Consider the following 16,761-nt stretch of genomic DNA (forward strand, 5'->3'; position numbering starts at 1 on the left):
GTCGTGGTCACCTATATAGGTACCACCCAGCCATATGTATGGCAGTTCTTTTCTTTCCGTGCCAGTTAGCGCTGATTCGGAGAAGAGATAACCCTCTGTCTCTTTTTTAGAGACTTTTTTTAGATGTTTTGTCAAAGATATTTTGTTGTGTGTCGAGGGAATGACCTCTAGAAAGGTAGGATTCAAGCCATGTGGCGCTGCTCCCGCCCCCTCCCCTACATATGCCAAAGGCGCGCCTAAGGCAAGCCTGTCTGCGCCCTTCCGTGCCTAGACCGTGCCCAGCGCCAGACCCTCTGGACCCCACGAGCTCCAACGGGCCAGGCGCTGCTATGACGCCAACATCCTCCAGGCACTCAACGCCGGCCTATCCTCCACCTGACTCTAGGCCACGCCAAAGCTCACCCACGGACCCTTCACCTGCCATAACTGCAACTACACCTGCCAGGACCCCCGGCACGTCCTTTACTCCCCACCAGGTGGGCCACAACCACCTCAGATGCATACTTCTCAACACCACAGGCACGCCGTTGAACTCTGGGACCTACTTGAATCGACCTCCCCAGATGCTGCTTTCCTGACGGAGACCTGGATGAACTCCTCATCGGCACCTGACTTTGCCATAGTGATCCTGGATGGCTACAAAATCACCCACAGGAACTGCACCAACAGACAGAGAAGAGGAATCGTCATCATCCACAGAAATACCCTCAGTATCTTGACCAACACCGAAGACACCCTCAGCATCGCTGAACACCTGCACTTCCAGATCCACATCGATCCCAACACACCCCTCAGAGGAACACTCATGTACAGACCCCCCGGACCCTGGCCACAATTCATCGACTCCATCACAGACGCCATCAGCGCACATGCCCTGGCCTCCACAGACTACATCCTCCTCGGAAACCTGAACTTGCACCTCGAGAACATCAACGACAGCAACTCCACCACATTACTGGACAACCTCGCCAACCTCGGCCTCAAATAGCTTGTTACAACACCCACCCACTCTGCCGGACTCACGCTCTACCCCATTTTCTCCGCCAGCAACCACGTCTCCGTCAGCCACACCACCAAACTCCACTGGACCGACCACCGCTGCATCCATTTCTTCTTCAAGAAGACCACCGCACGCAACCACCAGCAAAGAATCCCCCACTGCAGCTGGAACAAGGTCACAGAAAACCAGCTAATCACCACCCTTGCCAGAGACCCACGACTGACCACACCGACACAGCCGTCCGCAGCCTCAAGCAATGGATTGATGACTGCGCCAACACTCTCACCCAATCAAGAAACCCACAAACAGATGCAATGACAGAAGAGCCATTTGGTTCACCGCCGACCTCCAGACATCCAAGCAGACCTGCTGGAGACTAGAGAAGTAATAGCGCCATGAGCAAACTCCAGACAACCATGCAGCCCTCAAGAACGGCATCCGCAGACACCACCAACTCATTTGAACGGCCAAAAGGACCTCCTTCAAGGAACGCATCGACAACAACGCACACAACAGCAAAGAACTCTGCAACATCGTGAAGGAACTCGCCAACCCGAGCTCCAGCTCCAACAACATCCCACCATCACAAGGCCACTGCGACTCTCTAGCTACCTTCTTCTCACCGCAAGATTGCAGACATCCACAACAGCTTCAACACCCAGACCCCTCCGACAGCCGCCGATACCCCCAGAATCACCACCCACAGTCACACCGGCCACCTGATCTCATGGAACCACGTCAACGGCGAAGACACCATCAAGACCATGAACACCATTCACCCCTGCCGCCACCACATCTTCAACAAAGCGAGCTCCATTATCGCATCCCAACTCGGTAAGATCTTCAACAACTCATTCGAGACCACCACCTTCCCGGAAAGCTGGAAACACAACGAGATAGCAACGCCCTTCTCAAAAAATCCAACGCCGACCCAAAGGACCTTTTGCCTGGAACGGGAGCCCATCTCCCATCTCCCGTTCCAGGCGAAAGTCATTGAGAAGATCGTTAACAGACAACTGACCCAAATCCTTGAAGAGAACAACACCCTGGACTCGTCCCAATCCGGATTCCGCAGCAACCACAGCACCGAAACAGCCCTCATCGCCACCACCGACGACATCAGGGCCCTGCTGGAAAACGGCAAAACCATGGCCCTCATCCTCCTGGACCTCTCGGCCGTCTTCGACACCTTCTACCACCGCACCCTGAGCACACGCCTCTCCAACACAGGGATCCGCGACAAAGCCCTGGACTGGATCACCTCCTTCCTCATTGATGGAACCCAGGGAGTCCGCCTTCCTCCATTCCGATCCAATGCCACCAAGATCAGCTGCGGCGTACCCCATGGATCATCCCTCAACCCGGCCCTCTTCAATGTCTACATGACACCGCTCTCCAACATCGTCTGATCGCACGACCTCAACTTAGTCTGCTACACCGACGACACCCAGCTTATCCTCTCCCTCACCAAAGTCCCCGCCACCGCCAAAACCAACATCCACGAAGGGATGAAAGCCATCGCCAAACGGATGAAGAGCAGTGGCCTGAAAATGAACTCGTACAAGAAGGAGGTCCTCATCCTCGGCTCCAACCCTTCTGCCTAGGATGACTCCTGGTGGCCAGCCACGCTGGGAACTGCGCCGAGAACCACAGACCATGCACGCAACCTGGGGTTCATCCTGGACTCTATTCCGTCAATGACCCGACAAGTCAATGCCGTCTCCTCCTCCTGCTTCAACACCATCTGTATGCTTCGCAAGATCTACAGATGGATCCCCATCGAAACCAGGAGGACGGTCACCCAGGCCCACGTCACCAGCAGCCTGGACAGCGGCAACACCATCTATGTGGGAACCACAGCCAAACTCAGAAGAGACTCCAACGCATATAAAAAGCCTCTGCACGCCTTATGCTCGACATCCCCTGCCACAGCCACATCACGCTAGGGGTGGGCGGAATTTGCGTAATCGCGTTACGCATATCTCCTCGAAATGGTAAAAAATCTCTGCGGACACAGAGAAATTACGCAAACACGCGGAATTATTTGTTCGCAATGCTTTTTTACTGTTCGCAATCGCTGTTTGCGTGCTCGGGGGAAATATCTCGCAAACACGCATTTTAAGATCACGAACAAGCAAAACATTTTGCAAAGTCGCGGAACGCAGAATTGTGGGCAATTTCGCGTTCTTCGCAGAACGCGAAATTACCCAAATTCCGCAAATTCTGCAAGCAGAACAGAATTTACCGCCCAGGCCTAATCAGCGCCCACCTGAAGAACCTGCACTAGCTTCCCGTCAACAAGAGGATCAACTTCAAGCTCCTCACCCACGCTCACAAAGCACTCCACGATGCCAGACCAGTATACCTCAACAAGCGACTCACCTTCTACAACCCTCTCTGCCAGCTCAGCTCCGCTGACCTCGCCCTCGCCACTGTCCCACGCATCCACCGAACAACCATTGGCGGCAGATCCTTCTCCCGCCTCGCCACCAAGACATGGAACACCTCCCCATCCACCTACGACAGACCCAAGACCTGCTGACCTTCAGAAGACGCCCCAAGACCTGGCTGTTTGATCAGTAGCTGCTCCCCACTCCACCCAGCGCCTTGAGAACCTCACAGGTGAGTAGCACACTCTACAAATGTTTGATTGATTGATTGATTATCATTGCACAATGTCAGTTACCTACCCGCACCTTTTGTGCATATAGTGTCTCGAGCAAGACAGAGACTTGAAGTCATGCTCGGACTGCCGGGCCATGGCGCGGAAGGCTTTGAAGGACCAGTCCCTAAAGCTGCTTGCGTTCTGGCAGTTAACGCCATCTAGCTCGGTTGTGGAACCGCTCCAGGACCCCCAAGTGTTTTTCATCACACTCGAGGTCCTCAGGACACTCGGGGAAGAAGCACAAAAAGAAGAAGAAATCTAGACCGACTTCGACTTCACCTTGTCCTTCGAGGATTGGCAAGACGAGTGGGGAACATCGACGTTCCAGGCACGGTTCTGCGGAGCCGATGCCAAGTCCAACCCATGTCTTGACCCTTACTGGGAGCCAGAGCAAATCTTGGTCAAATAAAAGAGTTTTACGAGGTCTGCTCCAAGTATTTGAGTGGGCCGACCCAAAGGTGCGCTGTCGGGCCACGTGGGGTCAGAGGATGTCCCATCAGGTTCTGCACCAATGGCTCCCGCCTTGCCTTAGATGGGGTCCGATGGATCCCATCCAGGATACGTACTGGAACTGGTCATGCCAACACAACCTTCTCCAGCGCTGGTCACAACTTCAATGCTCCCGGTACCACCGGCATCCACCCCTCTCTTATTTCTGACGGATTGGAGTCAGAAATGTAAATGTAAATGTATAGGCATTTATATAGCGCACTACTTACCCGGAGGGTCCCAAGGCGCTTCGACCGCTGCGAAACCTTTCCTGGCTTCCCTGAGAGATGGTCCCTTAATGGGTAGCTCCAGGGTGAGACCAGGCATCCCCGGCGGTCTGGTGGGGCCGTTAGTGAAGATGAGGCAAGCTAATGCCCAGAGTTGCCGAGTGTGATCGCTGATCAGAGTGGGCACCGAGGCGAGAGAATTATCGAGTCCGCTGACCCTGGTCCAGAAACCTGCCGCGCCGGGAATCGAACCCTGGTCCCGGGCCGTCCTCTGCTCTCGGGTCTGCCACCTCTAACCAGTGAGCCACACTACTTCTACTACTAGGCATTGATCAACGCCTGTTCCAGTGCCGACAGAGTCCAGTTGGTCCAGGTCGTTGCCTGAGCACTTTGTGGCGCATACAGGCATTGGGGAAGAGTGAGAGGGGCCACTGGACCCTTTAGAACACCAGCTGTACACCACTAAAGAGAATTTGGACTGGTATGAAAATCTAGCAGAGGCCAGTGGACTGGACACCTCTCCAGATACTGGTATGCTCTCTCCACCTACTATGGCTACAGACGAGGGAGCGTCTTTTGCAATGTAGTGAAGAGGGCAACGGAGGAACTTGACCTCGAACTTCCCTCTGTGGTGGTCAAGACTAACCTCTTGACCGAGGTGCTTCAGCCTGGGGCTTCCTCCTCTGTGTAGTTAAATTCAATTTAGCGAGTCCTTAATAGCAATTTTTACCGAATCGCTATTAAGGACTCGCTAAATTGAATGTACGTAGGAATCGCTAAAATTTTAGCAATTCCTTAATATTCCTTAATACCGAATCACAAATTGAGATTCGCTAATAAGGAATGCGTACCCATTCATTCCCATGGGCTAGGAGGCCCATAGGAATGAATGGGAAGATATTCACTATTTGCGATTCGCTATTACAGAATTGCAAATAGCGGGAGCTATTTCATGGGTGCGAGGGTGTCAAAAGGACACCCTGCTGCACCCATCAAATGTGCATGTGTGAACATGTGGCGCCCCTAAGGGCATGAATGTGTGCCATATGGCACTTTAAAAAAAGCAAAAAAGTATTTTTTTGAAGAAAATCGCTAATTACCGCCAACTTGAAGTTGGTGGTAATTAGCGATTCCTTAAGGCTAAAGTGCACTTTATTTTGTGCTACTTACATTGCATTTAAGGAATCGCAATTACCAATTCCTTAAATGCAAGAGCAATTTTGAGATTCCTTATTTTGCTAGTAGGTTTAAACTCACCTACATTGCTCGCAGCCACATAGTGATCACAAATGCTGAAATTCTGCTAATTTCAGCGTTAGCGCTCACTATTTGACCGCCTACATCTGGCCCTTTATGTGCTAAAAATGCTTTAAAACCCATAACATTTTGACATAATGTATTACGGAAGCTACAGAATCTGACAAGAGGTATATTTGGAAGTTTGGATGGTTTAACGGCTTATGAACCGTTAATTTAATCTCCACCCACATTACTTGTATTACTTGCATGCCGCCCAGCGTTGAGCTCTTCACAGTTTGGCGCCAACACGGTGAAACCAGCGGTGGTAGCAACAAAGCCGCGGAGTTGGAACCAGTGGGGATTGACGGCTTGGGACACCCACTGTGAGGAGGAAGGCTGGAGAGACCGCGGGCGTTGGGCGCCCGTGGAGATTTGCTGCCCTGGTTCTGCGCTGCGGGTGAGTTGAGCTGCAGGCGGAAAGCTGTGGCTTGTCTCCCCCTACAGAGCTTTCAGAGCGTGAGAGGGAGCAAGAGAGACAGAGGCAAGAGAGACAGAGGCAAAAACAAAGGTGGAAGCGAAGGCGACATAACTTTGGATAGCCTGAAAACCCAAAAGCAGTCTCAGAACCTGATCAACAGTATTCAGCTGCCACAGGAGAAGGGTAAGGAGAAGGGGCCAAGGCTGGAGAGTTTAACGGGAAAATCTCAGGAGAGGAGGGTGAGAAGGGTGAGGAGGGGGGGGCAGAAAAACAGAGTACTACTGGGGGGGTATCTGGACAGTAGGTTAGTAGGTACAGATAAAGGGTGGACGCCGTCTAGATACCCTTTAAAAAGCTCCAATTTAAACCCACCATGTTGGACTCACAGGACATTGAAGACATTGAAGCCAGGAAAAATCAAGAGGCAGGACAATCTAATAACCCAAAGAAACTTTCTGCACAAGTAACCCCACACATTCAGAGGTACATAAGCACAGAGTGACTGGTAAAAAAAAAGGTTTATTACTGGCCCAACATTCCCCTAAACCAACCCCTTCCTTAAAAGATTTTTTTAAGATTATCCCCACCACACTAATGTTAAAATCAGGGACCAAGATCTCTACATATAACTCTACACAGGACCCGAGTGGGTCCCTAATCTCCTCGAGTAGCATTCCTACATCTTATATGTTTCAAGCACTTATGGATAAAGGGGGGTTGCAAGAAGGGGATGCCTTACAGATCCCAGAAATGATGGATAGAGTAGAGAAAATACCTGCAGAGTTACTACAAAGGGCCCAGGGTAACTCTAAAGAGGTAGCCGCATTATATACACCGCAGGCACCGCAAATTGATAATCAAGTCATGGTCACCGGAGATAGTTTACCAGAGCATGAGGAGCAAACTGATGATATTGCTAATGGTTCCCAAGTCTAGTCAATGTGCAGTTTATTACAATCACTAGCAGAGGAGATGAGAGAGAGATTCTTGGTCTCCAAGAGTAACCAAGTGGATATTAAAGTGGATATTAAAAGTTCATGTGAAAAACTTCAACTCAAATTGGATTCCCTTATTGCTAGGACCACTGCTCCCGAACTGACCGTTGCTGAATTAGCAATCCAGACGAGTGACAACATAAAACACATAGCGGAATTGAAGGAAAAAAGGCTGGAAATGCAAGATAAATTAGAGTAGTTTGAAAATTCACAAAGAAGAAACAACATCCGCTTACTCAAGGTCCTGGAAGGGATGGAGGGGAACAATCTGAAAGAATTTGTAGTAAAGATAATAAAACAGCCCACCCACATTGATTGTTCAGAGGAGGCACTTAAAGCCGACATACAAAGGGTGCACAGAGACCCCTAGAAAAATCTTAAAAATGTACTCCTCCCCGAGCACTATACAATAATACATCAATATTGGTGAAAATTAATTTCAAAACAGTCTCGTATTTCAAAATAGATACAGCTGAAACAAGCACCTATATTCTCACAGAAAATATCACAAAATGTAAATCATATTGCATCGGTCAATTCCGAAAATATTCCAAAACATAGTCCATACAATCTGTTCTCGTGAAGATAGTCCAACTCAGAAGTCTTCAAATCCTTTTATTTCAAGTCAATTTTCATGATTTCATAAACAAACCAATTCTTCCTTTCAGGAAAAGAGGCAGCCAACATGTGTTTAGTCATGCACTTATTTTGTGCCATATGACTTCCTCAGGGCTGCAACCCAAAACAACAATAATATACACATCATTATAACACAGCATATAACCAATATTAGTACAATAATATAAACAAAATCTTAGTACACTTTTTAACATATAGTTTAAAAGAGGAAATTCCCAATAAAGCTCCCAAACTAAACTCGCTTTGTGTGGATGATGTGGCATTTCAAATAAGATCAGACGAAATGAAATGAAATGAATGAAATGAAATGAAATGAAATGAAAATGGATTTCTAAAGCGCATGGCTGCCCTTGAGCGTCCCAGCGCTAAATGTACACTTAGACAGAACTCCTCTGATCAGCACCCTGAGATGTTAGTCGTTATGGGGGAAAAGAAAAGTTTTCAGAGTTTTTCAAAATCTGGCCAAGCTGGGTTCTTTCCTCATTGCTGTTGGGAGGGAGTTCCACAGCTGGCCAGCATTTATTGAGAAACGACGTCCCCCAGTCCTTGCTCTTTTTGCTCTCGGGATTACCACCAGGTTCTCCTCGCCAGAGCGGAGCGTTCTTGATGATTTGTAGGGGCGGATCATGTCTTTTAGGATCGGAGGACCTGTCCCTTGGAGGACTCTGAACACGGTACAGAGCGCTTTGAATTTCACTCTCGCTCTAATGGGCAGCCAATGGAGCGCTTTCAAGGCCGGTTTAGCTGATACTCTTCTGGCTGTATTCGTCAACAGTCTGGCGGCTGCATTCTGTGCCCTCTGGAGCACGTTCAGGGTGTACTCTGGCGCTGCCAGGAAGAGGGCGTTGTTGTAATCCAGTCTTGACAGAATAAGACCCTGTACTAGTAATTTTCTGGAGTCTGGGGGAAGAAGAGGCATGGCTTTCCGTATTAAACGGAGCAGACCGTAACAGCTCCCTGCAGTTTTTTTCGCCTGAGTGTGCATTGACAGCTCTGGTTCTAACCAGACGCCAAGACTTTTTATGGATTCTTTCGGGGTAGGGGGCTCCCCTAGACAAGAAGGCCACATACATTTGGGGAGGGAGGTGCAGAGATTTCCCAGAAGCATCACCTTTGTTTTAGAGCCATTAAGCTTGAGTCTCGAGTCTGCCATCCATGCCATGATGTTGGTAAGGCAGGTGGCAAACTTTTCTCCATGGCTCTCTGCGAGCGATAGCGAAACAATCAATTGGGTGTCATCCGCATACGTTGCGAGTTTCACTCCAAAGGGTGCGACCTCCCCCTCCAGTGGGGCCATATAAACGTTAAAAAGCGTAGGGCTCAGCGATGAGCCCTGCGGGACACCACACTGAAGGGGGGTGGGCACTGATCTTCTATTGCCCTCGCACACTTGATACGTTCGCTCACTCAAGAATGACGTCAGCCAGGTGAGCGCTAACTCTTTTACTCCCAGCTCTTCCAGCCGGTGGATCAAGATCTTGTGATCCACCGTGTCAAATGCGGCACTCAGATCCAGGAGGACCAGAGCTGCTGATCCTCCTGAATCTAAGATGCACCTGCCCTCTTCTACCATAGCAATCAGCGCCGAGTCAGTGTCCTGACCGTCCGAAAGCCAGTTTGGGAGTGCCGCAACAGCTCGTTGGTTTCCAAGAAGGACGAGACGTCTCCACAATCACAGCTTCGAGACAGTGGGAGCTGGGGAAACTATTAGATCATTAAAAAAAATGGAGAGCAACAGCACAATTAAAATTTCCAGCATCATTGAAGGTAATGCACAACAACAAAATGCAGATATTCAGACGGGTGAAAGATGCTGAGAACTTCCTACAGTCAATTTCACAAGACCGCGAGGCAACAGGAATAAGTAAAAAATAAGTAAAAATAGCTTCCGAGATATTAATAGTCTGTAAAATCCACACTGAGTTTCTGACCTAAGGGCAGGCCTCATAGGCCTAGGCAGAGGCCATGGAAGAAGGAAGGAGGGGTTCTCCAGGGGAGGGTCAGTGTGGGGAGGGGAGCACAGGGTGGGGAGCATTTATAAAAGAAATTTCCAAATCGCCAGAATAGAATCGATAATAAAGAGATGATATCTGAGAGATGATCTGTCCAATAGAGATTCAAGATTTTAGATTAAAGGTGCTCTCTTGGAACTTAAATGGGTTAAGAACAAGTTATAGGATGCACAAAATGTTTCAATATATGAAAGCCACTCCGGAGCAGATTCTTATACTACAAGAAACCCATCTGTTGAAAAATGAGTTAAAATCACTATGCAAATCTAGGAAGTGGATTTAAGACGTGGTTTGTACAGCGCAATCACTACCATCTAAAGGGGTTGCAATAATTATAAAGAAAAATTCAGCTATCTCTCTAGATGCTAGCATGGTAGATAAGATGGAGAGATGGATTATAGCCAAAATCAAATGTAATGCGTCCAAATTCACAGTTGCGGGCTATTATGGTCCGAATAAAGATGACACGGCTCCTTTTATGAATTTGCTGTCTGAATTTTTGAATTACACAGATCCCCTTTATTATTAGCTGGGGATTTTAATGCAGTCCTAGACCAGGTATTAGACAAATCACAAACAAATACATCTGTTCACAATTTTAAAATGAGAACATTAATTAAGAATACAATGAAACAGCTAGTGTGGCATGATGTTTGGAGGACAAAAATGGGTAACAAGAGAGGTAATACATTTCAAAACAAAAAATACGGACATACGGATATCTTTGCCTTAACCGAAACATGGCTTCAGGAAGCTGACACTGCCATCCCCAATCTTGTATGCCCTCCTTGCTACTCTATGTACACTTCGAATAGACTATCTATAGGGGGGGAATAGCCCTTATAGTGAGGTCTAGCTTTTCCTGTGTGTGGAACATCCTTAAGACTACTGGCTGTGAAAGTGCCTCTGTTAAAGTCTCTGTCAGCCCAGAATTTACACTCTCTGGGATGGTGGTGTATCGTCCGCCGGGCAGTGACGTGGTGTTCAGGAATGTCTTCCCGGACATCGTTGCCACCTTGATCACCGACTGCGCCAATTTTTCCATTCTGGGTGATTTAAATCTGCATTTCGACACACCTTCCAGTCTGACAGCACGTAGTATTCTTTTGGACTTAGAGGCCTTTCAACTCTCCCAGCTGGTCTCCCAGCCTACTCATTTGGGGGGACATATTCTTGACCCTTTCTTCACCAATTTGACAGAGGCTAAAGTCATGTCGATTACTCCTGTAGAATGGTCTGACCATTTTCTGGTGTCCATCTGTTGTCCTATATCAGCCACTACTTCTACCTCTTCAGCCAGACGGGTACCCAGGAGATCCTGGAATAAACTCAGGCTGGAAGACTTCCATCATCTTCTGTCAGTGGAGCCCCTGGGCCCATTGAATAATGTAGAAGAGGGGTATGACCTCTTTTGCTCTTGGCTCACTAGGGCTCTGGACACTTTGATACCTATTGTATCGACGAAGATCAATCCTCGTGAGTCGAGCCCCTGGTATGATGGCGCTCTGCGCGCCCTGAAGGGAGCCTGTAGATGGGCGGAGAGGGCTTGGCGGAAGACATATGGGGCTGAGTTAAAAGCTGCATATGCCGCGTCCGTCAAGCTCTACCACAGGGCCATATGTCGTGCTCGAGCGGCCTTCTATGCCGAAGAATTCCGGAACAGCACCAACCCGTCGAAGGCCATCTTTAAGGCGGTCAAAGATCTTATGGCAAAGCGGATTACCTCTACGGCTGAGAGCTCTGTCGCACACTGCGAATCCCTTGCTTCCTATTTCTTGGGAAAAGTCCAAGCTATATATCGGACATTCCCTAGCATTGGGACTGTGTTGGGCAGCTCCAATGAGACACCTCATCAGATCACCCTGCTCTCATTCCCCCCTCTCACCTCGGATGGGTTTGATAAACTTGCTATACAAGTTAAATCTGGGTCCCCATCTGATCCAGTGAGGCCTGCTCTCTTTCGAGACCAGACCTTTATGGGACGCCCGGTTGTACGCTCCCTTGTCAACCTCTCCCTGGAGTCGGGGGTAGTTCCAACTAGTTGGAAGCAGGCGGTGGTGTCTCCGATTATTAAAAAACCTTCCCTGGACCCGTCTAAGCCGGAAAGCTATCATCCCATTTCGCTGCTACCCTGGCCAGCTAAGCTGACAGAGGCCCATGTCAATCTGGCCCTGTCTGAACATCTAGCCCGGACCAATGCCCTGGATCCCACACAGAATGGCTTCCGTGCTGGCCACAGCACGGAGACTGCCCTTCTTGTGATGGTGGAACATCTCCGTGCGAGGCTGGATGCTGGTCAGACGGCGGCGCTGATTTTGTTAGACCTCAGCGCCGCCTTTGACACTGTATCCCACAGCATCCTCCTGCAGCGGCTCGAGGAGATTGGTATCGGTGGCCAGGCGCTGCAATGGTTCCGCTCCTTCCTGGACAACCGTTCCTTCTGTGTTGCCATCCCTCCCTTCAAGTCCAGGTTCCAGCCTCTGGCCATGGGGGTTCCGCAGGGGTCCTCGCTGAGTCCCACGTTGTTCAACCTTTACGTGAGACCGCTGGCTGATGTCGCGAGGCAGTGGGGCCTAACTCTGGTCTCATATGCCGATGACACACAGCTGGCGGTTACTCTCAGCGGGAATGCGGAACAGGATGCCCCCAGGTTTCAGTCTGGACTGAAGGCGGTGGCTAGCTGGTTGACAGGAAACTGTCTCCAGCTCAATGCCACAAAAACAGAGGTTATGGTTGTCGGGAAGGGAGTGGAGCTTTGGGGCGATCAGTGGTGGCCTTCGGAGCTGGGCCCTACTCCGACCCCGGTGTCGGAGGTGAAAAATCTAGGGGTCTGGTTGGACGCTGGTCTTACCTTTGTAGGGCATACCAAAAAAATTGCAGCCTGTTGCTTTGGACTGTTAAGAGGTTTAAGACCAGTTCTTAAATTCTTCGATGCCCCTACCAGACAGCTTGTAGTCCAGGCAACTATCATCTCTCGTCTGGACTACGCTAGCTCTCTTCTGGCTGGGGCTAACCAGGCTGAGTTAACTCGTCTGCAGCGGGTGCAAAACGCCGCCGCGAGAGCCATTGTTGGCCTACCTAGATTTTGCCCGGTGGCTAATGTCCTCCGCTCCCTGCATTGGCTCCCTGTTAGGAAGCGTATTCTTTTTAAGGTCCTTTGTTTGACCTTCAAAATCCTAAGAGGTATAGGCCCTGAAATTTTGTCCAACTGCATTTCCTTTTATGCTCCCACCCGCAACCTTCGATCTCAAGGCCAGGCCCTTGCTGTAGTCCCCAGATTCAGGCTCAGCAGGATGGGGGGTCGTTCTTTCAGGGTGAAAGCTGCATTAATTTGGAACACCCTCCCAGTTGAAATCCGTCTGCTTGAGGACCTGTTGTCTTTCCGTAGAGCCATTAAAACATTCTTGCTTTAGCTATCTCTTTTAGGCCTTATCTTTCCTGTTGTGTTATGTTGCTCCTTGTCTCTGCGCCGGGACGCTCCTTCGCTGGAGTCGCTGTGCGCATAATAAATTGTTATAACATAACATAACATAACAAGTCTAGATTAGATTACTTTCTACTGAGTGTAGTTTTTTTTTCCAAATCTTTCTTGATTAACTTTGCTCAAGGACTCATACAATACAGAGCAGTGATTAGACGGCATATAAAAGAACAACAGTGCATCGTACATTTGAAGGCATACAAGGTAGAATAATGGACCTGTAACAATTATCCCTCCTGTCCATCCCCTCCCCGCATACTGAGTGTAGTTTTAAAACAGTGGGTCCAAGATATCAAACATGTGGGGGAACACCTTTCTGATCATTCAGCAGTATCTTTAACACTCAAGTTTCCAAACAGACCGACCCCCAGGAGATGGACACTTCAGCGTGCTATTCTTTTGGAGGAGATTCTAATGGAGAGTTTAATTCTGGAATCAGAGTCTTTTTTACAAACAAACGTAGGCATCGCCCCGATACAAGTGGTCTGGGATGCGTATAAATCTTTTTTAAGGGGTTTAATAACCTCTATACAATCTGCCAGATACAAAAAGCATAAAGCGGAAATTGAGGGAAATGAAAGAGAAATACAGGAAATAGAGCATGACCGTATCACATAGCAGAGTAATTTGCTGAATGAAACCCTCTTAGTAAAGCTAGAGTATCTTAAAACAGACCTGGCAGCATTAACAGAGTCAAGGATGAAAAAGAAATGGCAAGCCAGTAAATTAGCTCGTTTCGAGTATGGGGAGAGCTGCGGGAGGCTTTTAGCATGGAAGACTAAACAAGACCTGGCTAGAAATATCATTGATTAGTTAAATTCAGATGTTTTGGGAGAAGTACTTAGCACCCCAAATGATATTGAAAAGGCCTTTCAGTCACATCTCGAGAAAGTTTATCATGAAGATTTAGTTGTCCAAGAAACAGAAATAAGATACTGGTTGGGCCAGATGCCTTTAAACAGAATTATCGAGGATAAATCTCAAAATATGGATTTGCCGATTTTGAAGGATGAGATCAGAAAGTCTATACTATTGGGTAAATCTGCGAAAGCCGCAGGCCCAGATGGATTGCCGGCGGAATTATACAGGGTTCGAAAAGAAGTCTTGATTCCTGTCATGTCGTTATTATACTCACACATCTTTGAAGAAGGGGGAGACATATCACCTTCTTGGAATGAAGCAATGGTAGCGCTAATCCTTAAACCTTCTAAATCACTGCGTTCATGCGACTCCTACCAGCCTAATTCTGTCTGCTCAATATAGATTATAAGATTTTTACAAAAATACTGGCAGAGAGATTAAAAGGAGTGACAGAGAATTTTCTATATGGAGATCGGTAGGGTTTGTTAGAGGGAGGGGAATAAGACACCTTATCTATAAGTTGATTGGAAGAATGAATGAGGCGACCTTACATAAAATCCCCCTGGCCATAATAACAATAGATGCCACGAAGGCCTTTGACAGAGAAAATTGGGCCTATCTGAAATACATATTAAAATAGAGCAATCTAGGTAAAAAATTCTGTAGGTCAATTTCTTTGATTTATAAGTCTCCTATGGCTAGAATTTTAGTAAACTGCAATCTTTCTGAACCGGTTAAAATCCAGAGAGGCACCCGCAAGGGTTGCCCGTTATCTCCAATGTTTTTTAATTTATACATTGAGCCGTTGGCTGAGAAGCTCAGAACACATCCCAATATACCTTCTTTTAAATTCAGAGATTGGGAGAAGAAGGCGGCATTATATGGCGATGATCTTATGATATTCACGACTAATTTAAATACCACAGTCCTGTTAATATATAAAGAAGCACAGGAGTTTGGCCAGGTCTCTGGATATGAAATAAATGAAGCTAAAACAGAATGCATGGCCTGGAATTTGGGAGACTGTTTCTATCCAACAAAGAAAATAATAAGATATCTAGAAATATTGATTACTCAAGACATTGATAAGATCACAGAAATAAATCTCCAAAAGGTTGGGAAAGAATTACAAAAACCCACAACCGGTTGGGTCTATCTACCTCTGACATTGATTGGCAGAGTTAATTTAATAAAAATTATGCTGTTACTAAAAATAATCTTTTTTACTACAAAGCATTTTCGCTAGCATTTAATGATAGAACCTTGAAAAATATCCAATCAAAACTAAATACCTTTATATGGGCCTTGAAAGGAACCTGAATATCGTGGAAGAAGCTACGCAGGAAAAAAGATAAAGGAGGGCTATTTCTCCCGGATTTAGTTTTATACGCAAGGGTATTCTCACTGAGGGCAGGTAAAATGCTAATGGACTTACCAGGCAGATCTGATATTGGCGTATTGTTTAAGGAGATGCTTCGAGAGGTGGAGAGTGGAAGGCAGGGCTTCTTATACAAGCATGGAGATCCAAGGTTTTTTTTAAAACTCCGCCTAAAAGTTTAGTAAGTATTCGGGCCAAGATCAAGAAAACTTTAAAAATCAGTTATTTCAGTGCTCTCGCTCCAATTTGGAATGCACCAGGATCATCAGAATGGACTAGAGATGTCTTATTAACTCCCTTAATCAAAGCATGAATTCTGCAATGGGGCCAGCTGGCTCCAGAAGGAGTTTTGACATCTTGGGATGAGATGAACTTACTACTAGATAAAGAGCTATCTAAATTTAAATATTGGCAAATAAAAAGTTGGCATCAAACTGTTGGGATGAATGTGGGTATGTCCAACGAATTAGAAACAACACTATCAAAGAAAATTGCAAAGAAGAAAGAAGTGGCGACTCTGTACTGGTTACTCCTCGTCCTGGGAGAGGGCGAATTTAAGTCACTAAAGGAGCTGTGGGGAGAGAACTTGCCTGACTGCAACCTTGAAGACTTATGGCAAGTATCTCATGACATTCTACACACGATAGTCCAACCTGCACATTTAAAAAGAAATCATATTTTTTGTATTCACAGGGTGTATTGGACTCCTCTTAAGCCCTCAAACATTATGAATGGTCCAGCACCAAAGTGTCCTAAGTGTTTCGAGATAAACGCGGACGATGTCCGTATGTTTTTAACTTGTCCAAAGCTGTGTCAATTCTGGGCGGAGATAAATAGAGGTATGGAAGCTATTTTTGGCATACGTACGAAGGTAAGCATAAGTTCAGTCTTTTTTGGATTGTTCCTATAATATGAGCCTATGTCAGGAGGGGAAACCAGATTATGGCTATACCTGATCTTATATCCTATTGGCACGAAAGGGAAAGTTGTAAAAAATGGGTTAAGGATATTTCCCCAACTCTTTTGGATTGGGTGATATCAATCAAGTATACAATGAAGCTGGATAGAGTTGGAGTAAAAAAAGAAAAAAATAGTAGAAAAGATTACTGGGGCCCATGCAAAAAATGGCTGAATAGCTTGGATCGATATAATGAAAATAACCCAAATCAGTCCAATGATATAGGGGCCGATTCACGGAACTAGCTTAAGACAAAATCCTAAACTTACTACTTGTGGTATTCACAGACAGACTTAAGGCAGACGTAAGACAGACTTAAGACAAACTTAAGACTAAATC

At 47.1% G+C, this 16,761-nt stretch overlaps 1 protein-coding gene across 1 annotated transcript in view; it reads left to right on the top strand.

Annotated features, from left to right (window-relative positions):
* The window catches only part of LOC147746872 (neutral amino acid transporter 9-like), a 316,543-nt gene that overhangs the window by 123,678 nt on the left and 176,104 nt on the right, over positions 1 to 16,761 (top strand). The window lies entirely within an intron of this gene.

This window comes from Lissotriton vulgaris, chromosome 1_1, assembly GCF_964263255.1.
Source record: "Lissotriton vulgaris chromosome 1_1, aLisVul1.2, whole genome shotgun sequence".
Taxonomy (NCBI): Eukaryota; Metazoa; Chordata; class Amphibia; order Caudata; family Salamandridae; genus Lissotriton; species Lissotriton vulgaris.